Raw genomic sequence first — 10,970 nt, forward strand, 5'->3', positions numbered from 1 at the left:
CTGCAAGGGTTGGTGGCTTTGCCCATTCTTCATGTAGCTCTGTGGTGCAGGCTGTCCCTGGCACTGGCCTGGCCCACAATGCCCTGCTGGGCACCCTCCCTTCCCCTGTAACCTGAGAATAAAGCCACAGCCGCCAGACTCCACCTCAGGGCCCACCGTGGACAGGCCCACACCGCCTGCCTCCCCACCCACAGATGACCTGCCCCATCTGTGCGTGCCCAGAGTTAGGGGGCAGACGCTGCTAACAAGGAGGGCTACATGTCTGTGTCCCGTGTGACACACGGTGCGAGGGAGCCCGCAGGGCCCTCCGGTGTGCAGGACCACAGCACTCCCAACAGACAGAGGAGACAGTGGGCTCTGCCACTCGGGGAGGCTGTCAGGGGAGGCCTGGGGGGCGAAGGGCCCACGGCTGCTGCTAGGAACCTACCAGCGAAAGCACGGCTCTCCTCACAGAACTCTTGCCTACTGCACGCCCATCTTCTCCTCCCACAAACCAGACGGAGGACAGATGCTCCCTGGGTCAGCTACACCCCAGGGTCCACTTCTGCACCCTGGAAACCAGGCCTCAGGAGCGTGGATAGGCGGGTGGGGAATCACATCTTCAGGGCAGAGCAAGACAAGGAGGGCCAGGGAGCCCCAGGACACGCAGGTCCGAGCCACATCACCCTCCAAGGAGGGTGCCCAGGACAGACACTGGAGCACGTTCCCCAGCACACCAGCTCCCACTTAGACTCTGGCTGGCCTGAGCCAAAAGACATGGAAACAAATGTATGAATATGTTCTTAAATTTATGTGGCACATAAATACTTGGAAGTGGTGCACTCCACGTACCTCTCCCTGGTCATCAGCGGGGCTGAACCACGACCTGGGTTCATGCGCAGAAGCCTCACCTCAGGGTGTGTTTGGAGAGGGGCCTCTAAGAGGGCCTTAGATCTGTGGTCAGCCTCCTCACCAGGAGGCTCCAGGGCAGCTGCTCGTCCTGCCGTGTGAGCCCTGAGAAGCTGCAGCTCTGGGGACACAGTACACCTGTGCCCTGAGTGGCCAAGCGCAGGCAGCAGCTTTTCACCCTGGCTCCTCCTCCAGAGCCACCTGGCCATTTCCTGTGTGTTCCCTGGGGCCAGGCCTCATGCTCCTGACCCACAGGCACTCTTCACTTGCCCAGGACACAGTGACACCACCGTTCTGTCCAGCCACCCTCCCAAGCACAGGTTACATTTCCACTTAGACAGATTTTAACACAAATAGCTCACCGGCTCTCACTGGGGCTCATGCTACATGTCCACTTGAGGATGTCTGGCTGCCCCTAAATTTTGGGGTCCTGGAGTCTCCCTAGCCTCCTCTTATGTACCCCACACAGTCCAGGCCACATTGCCCCAGGTCCCATGGGATTCCCACAGAGCCCACCTCAGCCTCTGTCCAGGAACCCCGCTCCGTCTGCAACCCCTGCTGCCCCCTCATCCAACCTCTAGGCTGACCATGGTCCACAGCCTGGCCATGTCACCTGCTCCTCCAGGGACACCTCCAGCTCTCGCCCCTGTGAAGGCCAGAGGCAGAGGCCTGGGGATGCCAGGATGTTCTATTGAGCTGTGCGCTGCCTTCCCAGCTTAAGGCTGTTGTATCCCCAATCGGAGGAGCCCCAGCAAAGGTGACCTCATGCTCCTGCCCCAGAAGGGCACATGGAACCACTCTGGCCAAAACAAATGAGTGGCCAGGTGCCCAGAGCTCTGGCTGTGAGCTCTGAGCAGGGAGGGGCCAGGTCCTGGCTCTTAGTGGGCACCCAGTGCAGGAGCATTGGGCAGGTCCACAGTCACTACCAGTGGGCACCAGGGGGCAGGGCAGAGCCCATGTGGTGACCAGGAAGGCCACCAGGTCAGAAGGCAGCTTGGCTGGACTCCCTGGAAGGAGCCTGGGGCAGCAAGCCCTGTCCAGGGAAATCCCCAAGCAGAAACTAGACACTCGGCTCCCTGGCCTCCTCTCCCTGAGGGAGAAGCCCCTGACCTGGCCCCACAGGGTGGACCACCTGCAGAAGCTGCCCTGCCTCCAGCTCCCTCTTCCATTCCTTTCCTCCCATCTCTGCCCTTGACAGGGTCTGGGCCCCTCCAACCAGAGTGGTGGCTTAAAAAAAAAAAAAAACAGATTTATTAACATGCATATCACATGGCACACAAGTCTGCCACCCCAGGAGCACAATCCGTCAGGTTCTGGGTGTCTGTGGTTGCAGGACCACTGCACATCTGCTGGAACATTCTCAGTGCTCCACAAAGACACTGGAACCCCATGCCCTGGTCCTGCTAGCTCCCAACCACTCAGCTGGGCTCTCCACTGCTATGAAGTCTTCCTAGAACGATAAGACTTCCTGCCAGAGAACAAAAGCTTCCTAGAAAGAATGAGAACTTCCTAGAACAGATGAGGACTTCCTGTCAGTGAATGAAGACATCCTAGATCAGATGAGAACTTCCTGTGAGTGGATGAGGACTTCCTAGATCAGATAAGGACTTCCTGTCAATGGATGAGGACTTCCTATCAGTGGATGAGAACTTTCTAGAACAAATTAGAACTTTCTAGAACAGATGAGGACTTCCTGTCAGTGGATGAGGACTTCCTGGAATGGATGAGGACTTCTTATCAATAGATGAGGACTTCCTGTCAGTGGATGAGGACTTCCTGGAATGGATGAGGACTTCTTATCAATAGATGAGTACTTCCTGTCAGTGGATGAGGACTTCCTGTCAAAGCACAAGGACTTCCTGTCAGTGGATAAGGACTTCCTGTCAGTGGATGAAGACTTCCTAGAACCTATGAGGACTTCACATCAATAGATGAGGGCTTTCTGTCAGCTTAGTGGCTCCTCCCTGATCACAGGGCTTCCGAGGAGTCCCTGCGGTACCAGTGGGTGGCAGATGGCTTCCTCCCTTTCCATGGCTGAGTAGTTGCGCTAGAGGACAGACCACTTGTGCTCCCCCACTGTTTTACAGGAGAGGAGGAGTCCCTTGGCTCCCCCAGCTGCCTCAAAGCCAAACTGCACATCCAGTGGTGCCACCCTGGAATTAGGACAAGGCCCTCCATGGGACTCAGGCACACCAGGGGGCCTCTCAGGGGGAGGGTGGCAGGAAGGTCAGAACACCAGGCCGTCCTCCTGCACAGGATGCTTCTCCAGCAGCATGGCCCTGGGCAGACCTGGAGAGCCTGGGGGGTCACTAACCTACTCCTGACTCAGTTTCCCCACTGATGCAACAGCCTCAGCTTCATCCTGGTTGCAGAAGCCTGGAGCAGCTGGTATACAGCCAGCATAGAGCAAGTGTGCATTGCACAACTAAGGTCCCCATTGTCCTGTTGTCACCGCTGCTGACCGGTGACGAGTCCTTGCTTCCCCAGTGTTGAAGAATAACACCAGAGAAGCACGCCTGTGGCAGGGTCAGAGTAGAAATTAGAAGTTTATTAAAGGACAGCAGAAAAGACTTCTCCCGGAGGACGAAGGGGACCCAAGAGGTGGAATCCGTGGAAGTGTGGTTGTCTCCCCTTTGTATAGTTCTTTCAGTGATGGAATGTAGGTGGGAAGGCCCAGGGGTGGGACACAGGTGGGCCAAAGAAGTAATCTGGGCAGGAAGGACTTCATTAACATTCCTTTGGGATGGGCTATCTTCAAATCTGCTGGGGCTGTTCATTAACTTTCTTTGGGATGGACTTTGGGCCTAGGGCTTTTCTTGGGACTTCATTAACATTCCATGAGTTGTCCTGTTTCCGGAATTCATTCTCAGCATGGCCTCCATTATAGATCTTACTCGATATTAGACGCAATTTACCTAACTATAGTGACTACCTAATTTTAAATCTGGCTTCACTGTTGGACAGGAAGGGGACTGAGGCAGAGCTGGGCAGGGACGCCTGCCCTGGCTTGAACCTTGGAGGGGTCTCTGGTGACCCCGGCACAAGGCTCTCGCTGAGGGCCTCTGATACTTGCCCTGCCAACCTTCCACCGAGCTCAAGTCTCCAGAGCAGGCAGCAGCCCCACCCAGTCATTGATTCCCTCAAGAGCAATTTAGGACTTTCCAGGATTAATTGCAGCAGTCGGTAGCTGGGCCATCGCCACACCTGGAAGTCACTAATTAGGAGCCTAATTGGCCTCAGGTCCTCCACTTCTCACCGGGGGCTGGTTTGCAGCTAATGACTGTGTCCAGAAAGCACGACACAATAATGACGATTGCTACTTACACCTCCAAGGCCCAGGAGTGCACCAGAGGGCTCTTCTGACTCCACAGCAATCCAGACCACCTAAACCAGGATGCTCGGAGCAGGGGGGGCTGCCCGGGGGACAGACTGAGGGGAGGGAGGCGGCTGGAGGTGGTGGAGGTGGGTGGCCCGGAGGGTTGGGAGGTGGCCTGGGGCGCTGGCAGTCTGCTCTGCCTGCTGTGGCCCATCAGTAGGTCCTCTCTTGTTCTGTCTTGTTTTGTTCTTAAGGAAGAAGAGTGAATTTAGGAAGCTGTAAACACAGTCGGTGACTTACAGATTGTTCTCCTCTAATTGGGTTTATGCCAGGGCCGTGATGGATGTCCGCAGCTCGCATTCCAGAACGCTGGCCCCGGAGGGTGAGCTGCCTGTCCTCTGGGGAAACAGCGCTTGTTGCCCACGTTCCAACGCTGGCCGCTGGCTGAGAGAAAGGGCAGCGAGGAGGGCAGTGGAGGCCGCAGCAGGGATTCCCCACCTGGGAGACCCCAACAGACTGTCCTCCCCAGGAGCCCAGCCCCAACCCATCACCTCCCCTCCTCACTGTCCTCTCTCCTCCCCTGCTTTTCCCCTCCTCTCCCCCTCCCTCTCTCCCCTCCTCCTGCCTCACTCTCCTCCTCCTACCCCTTCCCCTTCCCATTCAGGAAGCCCTCCTCCAGAAAACTGCCTCCCTCCCCCTCCCCCTCCCTCTCCTCCCCCTCCCCTTCCCTCCTCTCTCCCTCTCCCTCTCCCTCCCCTCCTCCTTCCCTCCCCCTCCCCCTCCCCCACCTCCTCCCCTCCCCCTCCCCCTCCCCCACCTCCTCCTCCCCTCCCCCTCCCCTCCCCCTCCCCCCATCTCCCCTCCTTCCCTCCTTCCCCTCCTCCCCTCTCCCTCTGAGCTCCAGTGCCTGGCCCATGCTGCCCCCACAGCCTCTCTCCACTTCTGTGGCTGGGAAGGAAGGTTCTTGAATCTGAGCTGCTGAACGTGTGGAAGGTGCCTTGGGGGCAGGAGGGCTTTGGGCTCAGAGGCTCAGGTAGTAAACCAGGGATCTCAGCCACACCCTGGGCAGAGCGACCTTCATCTAGGGAGCGGAGCAGAGACTGCAGGGGCCGTAGAGCTCCTGGCTCGGCTGCTGTCCCAGTGGTGGCTGAAGGTCCTGTTCTCCAGCATCTGAGAGAGAACCACAGCAGAAGGTGCCGCAGCAGTCCTGCCCGAGGGCCCTGGCCTGGCCCTGGCCTGGCTCTGCACACCTGTCCGCCTGCGTGCTCCACATCCAAATCTTTGTTTCGTTTTGTTTTTCTTCTTTCTTTTTAAAATATTTTCTTATAAGGTAAAAAGAACAAAGAAGCTGCCTTTCTTGGCCGTCCCTCACCCTTTAGTCTGAGTTACTGTGCAGCTATTTCACCAGAGCCCATGGGGTGTGCAGGGAGAGGAGAGAGGGCTTCAGACTCAGGGCACCACGGAGCACAGGCAGCTGGACAGGGTCCCCACACAGAAGCTGGACTCTGAGGGCTCATGCCAGCTCACCCTCACAGGGCCCCAAAGGCCCAGGATGGCCAAGCCTGGACAGCCAAGCACCCATGGGCTCCTCGACTGACTGCACGGGGTCTAGGGGCTCTGGGGAGGCAGGGGAGGGAGGCCTGCAGAGACACAACTGATTGGGGAGGGAGTGTGGGCATCACCGGGGCCACCCAGCAGGACACTGACCGCTGGAGGAGCTGAGCACTGACCCTGGCCATGAGCCAGTCAGGGCCATGAGATGGCAGAGGAGAGCTACGGGGCAGTGTCTTGGGGTGACACTGCCACCCCTGCTCTGGTGTCATCTCTCCACTGACCCTGTCCTCAAGGGCAGGCAGGGTCTAAGTCGCATCACAGGCCCTCGCCAGGGAGGACACTCCTGGACACAGAAGGAGCACACCTGCTTCCCCTGGCCTCCGCAGTGCTACCAGGCCAGGAGGCCAGCCTGGCACTGGCACCCAGGGTCCTCCTGGTCCTTGGGAACCCTGAACAGGTGGCAGGGCTGAGGCACTGGGTAACTCACCAGGGCTGTGACAGCTCTCAGCTGCCCACTCCCCTCTGTCCCCCTCACCTAGGCGGCTACAGCCCAGGCCCTCCTAGAAGGGGCTGACTCCTCACCTCACACCAGCCGGATGCTGGAGGCTCCGGGGCAGCAGGGACCCTGCGTCCCAGAGGCAGGGGATGACATGGGGCAGGGCAGCAGTGACTCCCAGCAGCCACCACCAGTGTGCTTCCCACACACTTGGCGTGGGGTGTATCTGTGTGCCCGGCACACCCCATTCTGCACTCCTGACCCGCACCTCAGGCCCTGGGTCCCCGGGAGCCCAGCCTGTACACACAGCAGGCCCAGCTCTGCTTCTGCTCTGGGGTCACAGGGGGCTCCCCGGCCGGCCTGTCTGTCAGCTTCAGGCTCTGGAAGTGGAAAGCGCCAGCCCCGTGGGTTTGGTGTCAGCAGGTTCCAGATCAGACGCGCAGGTCTGTGGCCTGGGGTCCTGGCAGTGCCCAGAGGATCAGGGAGGACCCAGTCAACCCTGCCCTGCTGAGGCTGCCTTGGAACCAGCAGGGCTGGGCCTGAGGGAGGGGCTACCCTGTGGAGGGCACGCCAGCAGCCTCCTGCTCTCAGCAGAAGGACAGGGAAGACGACTGGGGTGCTGGCGGGCGGGGAGTAGGGAGCTGCCCTGTCCTGAGAGACTCTAATGACGCCCTAAGGTGCAAGTCAGCGGGTGCTTGAACACACGTACAGCAGTTTGAAAACCAGCGTCTCCAAAAGACTCATTTCACCCCAAGTCCCTGGCCTTTACCCGACTTTCCCTGCATGCAAGTGATAGACCCAACCTGATCTTTTCTTAAAATGGGGCATCTCCCCCACAAAACCATGAAAAGATAATTTCGGCTTTACTATAGATTACTGCAAATTCTGAACCTGCTTGGAATGCCTGCCCGTGCCTTGAACTCACCCATGCCTGGCTCTCTGACCAGGTAGCAGCCCTCTCTGAAACTTAGTGACACCTCATAAATATTGGCCTTCCCTGGCCAGACAACGACCCTCTCTGAGGTTCTAATGGTCCTCATAAATTCTGATGTTGGGGCCAGCAAAAAATGTAAACTACCATTAGTGTGATGCTCGTCAGAGTTCTGTTGTCTGTAACCCCCCTTTGTGTAACTTTCTGGGCTATAAAGCTGGGCTGCAGGAAAGCTGGGGTGCTGTCTTGTTCTCGCGTTTTGGGAGGGAGAGGCAACCCGGCCGGTCGAAATAATAAGCTTGCTTTAATTTGATTTTAATTGGAGTCAGTTGTCTTTTCTTGCGTCCTGGTCTAACAGCAAGGAGCAGGACCCTGAAGGCCCCGTCAGGCCTTTAGCTGTCTGGGTAGTCCCGGGTGCTGGGCTCCTCCCACACATGGCCCCCCCCTCACATCCATCTCTCTCTGATTCTGGGGGCTAGGGCGTGGGTCGGCACCCCACCCTCGGGGAGGAACCAGGGGAGGAGGCAGGGCCTGGGGACCTTGCCCACTCCCTGCAGGGAGCTGAAATCCCGCCACCAAGGAACAAAAGGAGCCTGCTGTCCCTGAACACTTCACAGTCCTCACTGTCCTGCTGCAGAGTCGCAGGGAGAGAAGCTGTGAGGGGAGATGAGTCCTGCACCCTGCAGGAGCCACCCCAGCCAGGATTCTGGAGGATCCTTCAGGAATGACAGGACCTCCAGCTCAGGGGAAGGGTCACACCAGCTGAGGCAGGAGAAGATTTTGCTCTGCCCCCTTCACTGGAGGAAGGGGCAGGCAGAGTGCGAGGGGTGAGCCCAGGGCTGAGTCCACTTGGACACTCCGCACCTCCTGCCTTCTCTGCTCAGTGGTAGTGATTCCAAATCACAGCCTGACAGTCAGGAACCCGTCAACCCCGTGGCAGTTTCAGAGGCAGTTCAAAGTCAGCCTCAGGTCAATTTCCTCGGGTGTTGAGCTGGAGGAGCCCCATGCCCCTAGCTCCTGGCCTCCAGCATGGACAGTGAGGCCTCAGGGGCAGCCACAGCCTGCGGCCGCAGGCAGGGAAGGCTGTTCAGAGCCACTCAGAGCTGGAATGCCCCACAGATCTGGACTGCTCTGGAAGGCACAGCGCTCAGGCCTTGGGATTATGTTTCTTGAAGCCATTTCTCCAGTGCCTGGCTGTGTAGGCAGATCGATGCGAGCCAGCAACTTGCTATCAGGAAGCTAATCATTAGCTGTCGCAGGAAGGAGCAAATTATCTCCCCTCGGCTCCCCCAGCCCGTAGCAGCTCAGGAACAGAATGAATGCCTCTATTATCAGGCCTCGGGATTTCCAGAGAAGACGAGAACGGGCCGGGAGGCTGCGAGAGTGTCCAGCTGGTCACAGAGAATGGAGCCCTGACCCGCTACCTGACTGCCATCCCGGGGCCCGTACATCTCAGGACAAGGGCCGAGTGCTGTCAGACACCCGCTCTTGCTCAGGTGCATGGTCACCGTGTTTGGCCCCAGGGACAGGAGCCAGTTGGAGGAGAAGCAGGGCTCAGGAGCCTCTCTCCACCCCAGCTCCACCCCAGACCACGGGAACTGACCGACAGCAGCAGGGGCCTTCTCCTCCCAGCAAGTGCAGCAGAGGGGCTCTGCCTGGCCACCTGGGCGCTGTCCAGGGCCATGGGAACGGGGCCTCTGGCTGCCAGAGGCCCGGAGGACGGAGCCAGTGCACCCCAAGTCCTGCAGACAGGCCCTCCCTCGGGAGCTGAAATCCTCTTGACGCAACAGGAGGGGCAGGCGGGGCGGGCAGCCGGGATCTGGCAGGCGAAACCCCCAGACGTGGCTCCTGGTCTGAGCGCCACTGTCCAGGCAGCGCTGTTGGCCTGTCGTGAAGGTCAACGGAGGAACAGCCACTTCCCCTCCGTGGCAGGTTGTTAAACAAAAGTGGCATTTGGAAAAAGATTACAGAGCCAGGCTGGATCGGAGGCCGTTAGGAACGTCAACAACAGGATTATTCACTCAAGACGGGAGCTCGGCCTCCTCAGAAGGAAAACAAAAGACACGTGTCTCTCCTAGCCAAGGTGCCATGCAGATGGTGTCTATTCAATGCATGGGGGAGATGATGTGGCATGTGTGCACCCCTGGGCAGGGTGGCGGGGCAGTGGGCTGGGCTCTGCACCCACAGCAGAGCGGGTGTGCGTGAGGGTGTGAGGGTGTGATCTCTGGGTGCAGCCTGGCCAGCCAAGTGGTCACTTAGGTGGAAGCACCGTCCCCTTTCTCCCTCAGGGTGATATTCTAAGGGCCAGGCTGAAGAGCTGTCTGGTGTGCCCAAACCCCCCAGGAGGCAGCCAGCTGGCACCTCCCAGAGTGACACCGCCAGGGGCAGGTCCTGCAGCCCCAGCTTGTGGGACGAGCACGCCTCCCAGGGCAGGGCCAGGAGGGGCCACGTCGCCCCCCCAGCCTTGCAGGGGGCTTTGTGCACACACTGGGTTCCCAGGTGGAGGGCAGATGCCTGTTGTCCTGAGCCACCCAGTTCAGGGTCATTTGTCGTGGTTCACATGGAGAACTTGGCAGTCGACCACCGGTAGCCCCTAACCCCTGGTGGACGCTGGCCTGCTCTGCCACCAACCCCTCCACTGGTCTGAACACCTGGGGTCTCTACTTGGCGGCCACCTTGGCCGAGCCTCCCTGAAACCTTGAGGTTCTTGAGGGTTCAGATTCCCTCCAGTGCAGCAGCTGGGTGCTCCTCACACAGACCCTGGTGGCCTTCCTGGGCCCTTAGCTCTAGCTCTGGACAGGCTGTGTGCCAGTGGGCCACCAAGGTCCTCAGAGGGGACAGGAGGAGGGCAGCAAGGACACGGACAACCATGAAGCCTGCCTCAGCCTCACTCTAGAGAGGCCTGGGGAGCAAATGCTTGGAGCCTGTCTGTCTCGAGGGGACAGCGTGGGCCTCTGAGCTGTCCACACGGTTAGCCCAGGGCTGCAGATCCCAGGCAGGTCCAGTGGGCACCCTGGGCAGGGAGCTCCAGGGCAGCCCTGTGCTGGTCTGGGCTGTGCCCCGAGCCTGTGCTGGGCAGGACCTCAGATGTGCCCACTCCCCATCCTGTGACATCCAGTATGATCAGGGCACCACCTCAAGTCTGTCCTCTGCCATGGAGAGGACAGACCCCACTGCCACCCAACCCAAAGTGGGCCAGCTGGTGGCCTCCAGTCCAGTCCAATCCTGGCACAACCTGCCTGGAGTGGGCGCAGGCCTCGGGATGGGGCGTCCCTGTGTCTGTCCCCTCGGGGCTCATGGACAGCAGTAAACCGGCCCCTCCACTCTGACGACTGGCCACAAACCGGGATCAATTAATCTGCTGGAGCGGCTCACAGAACTCAGAGACACCTACACTTACTGGTCTGTCATAAAGAAGCTGGGAAAGACACAGGTGACCAGCCAGGTGGAGCCATGTGCGGCGTGAGGGTGGGTGGGCAGAGCTCAGCGTCTCCCTGAGGGGCAGAGAGCAGGGCGCGCCGCCCCTGGCACAGGATGCCACCACCAGCTGCCGTGCAAGCCCAGTGCTCCTGGGCTCTCGAGATGGATCAGGCCACCAGGCACTGGTGGTCAGCTTGAACTTCAGCCCTCTGGTCATATAATTGTCCCTGGTGGCCAGGGCCCACCCGGAGTCACCTCACAGAACCCAGGAGCTCCTGCCACCCAGGAAATCACAGAGTTCTTGGGGCCCTGTGTGGGGAACTGGGTTCAAAGACCAAATATCAAATGGAATGTTTTCCTGGATG

The sequence above is a fragment of the Marmota flaviventris genome, chromosome 2, assembly GCF_047511675.1.
Source record: "Marmota flaviventris isolate mMarFla1 chromosome 2, mMarFla1.hap1, whole genome shotgun sequence".
NCBI classification, from domain to species: Eukaryota; Metazoa; Chordata; class Mammalia; order Rodentia; family Sciuridae; genus Marmota; species Marmota flaviventris.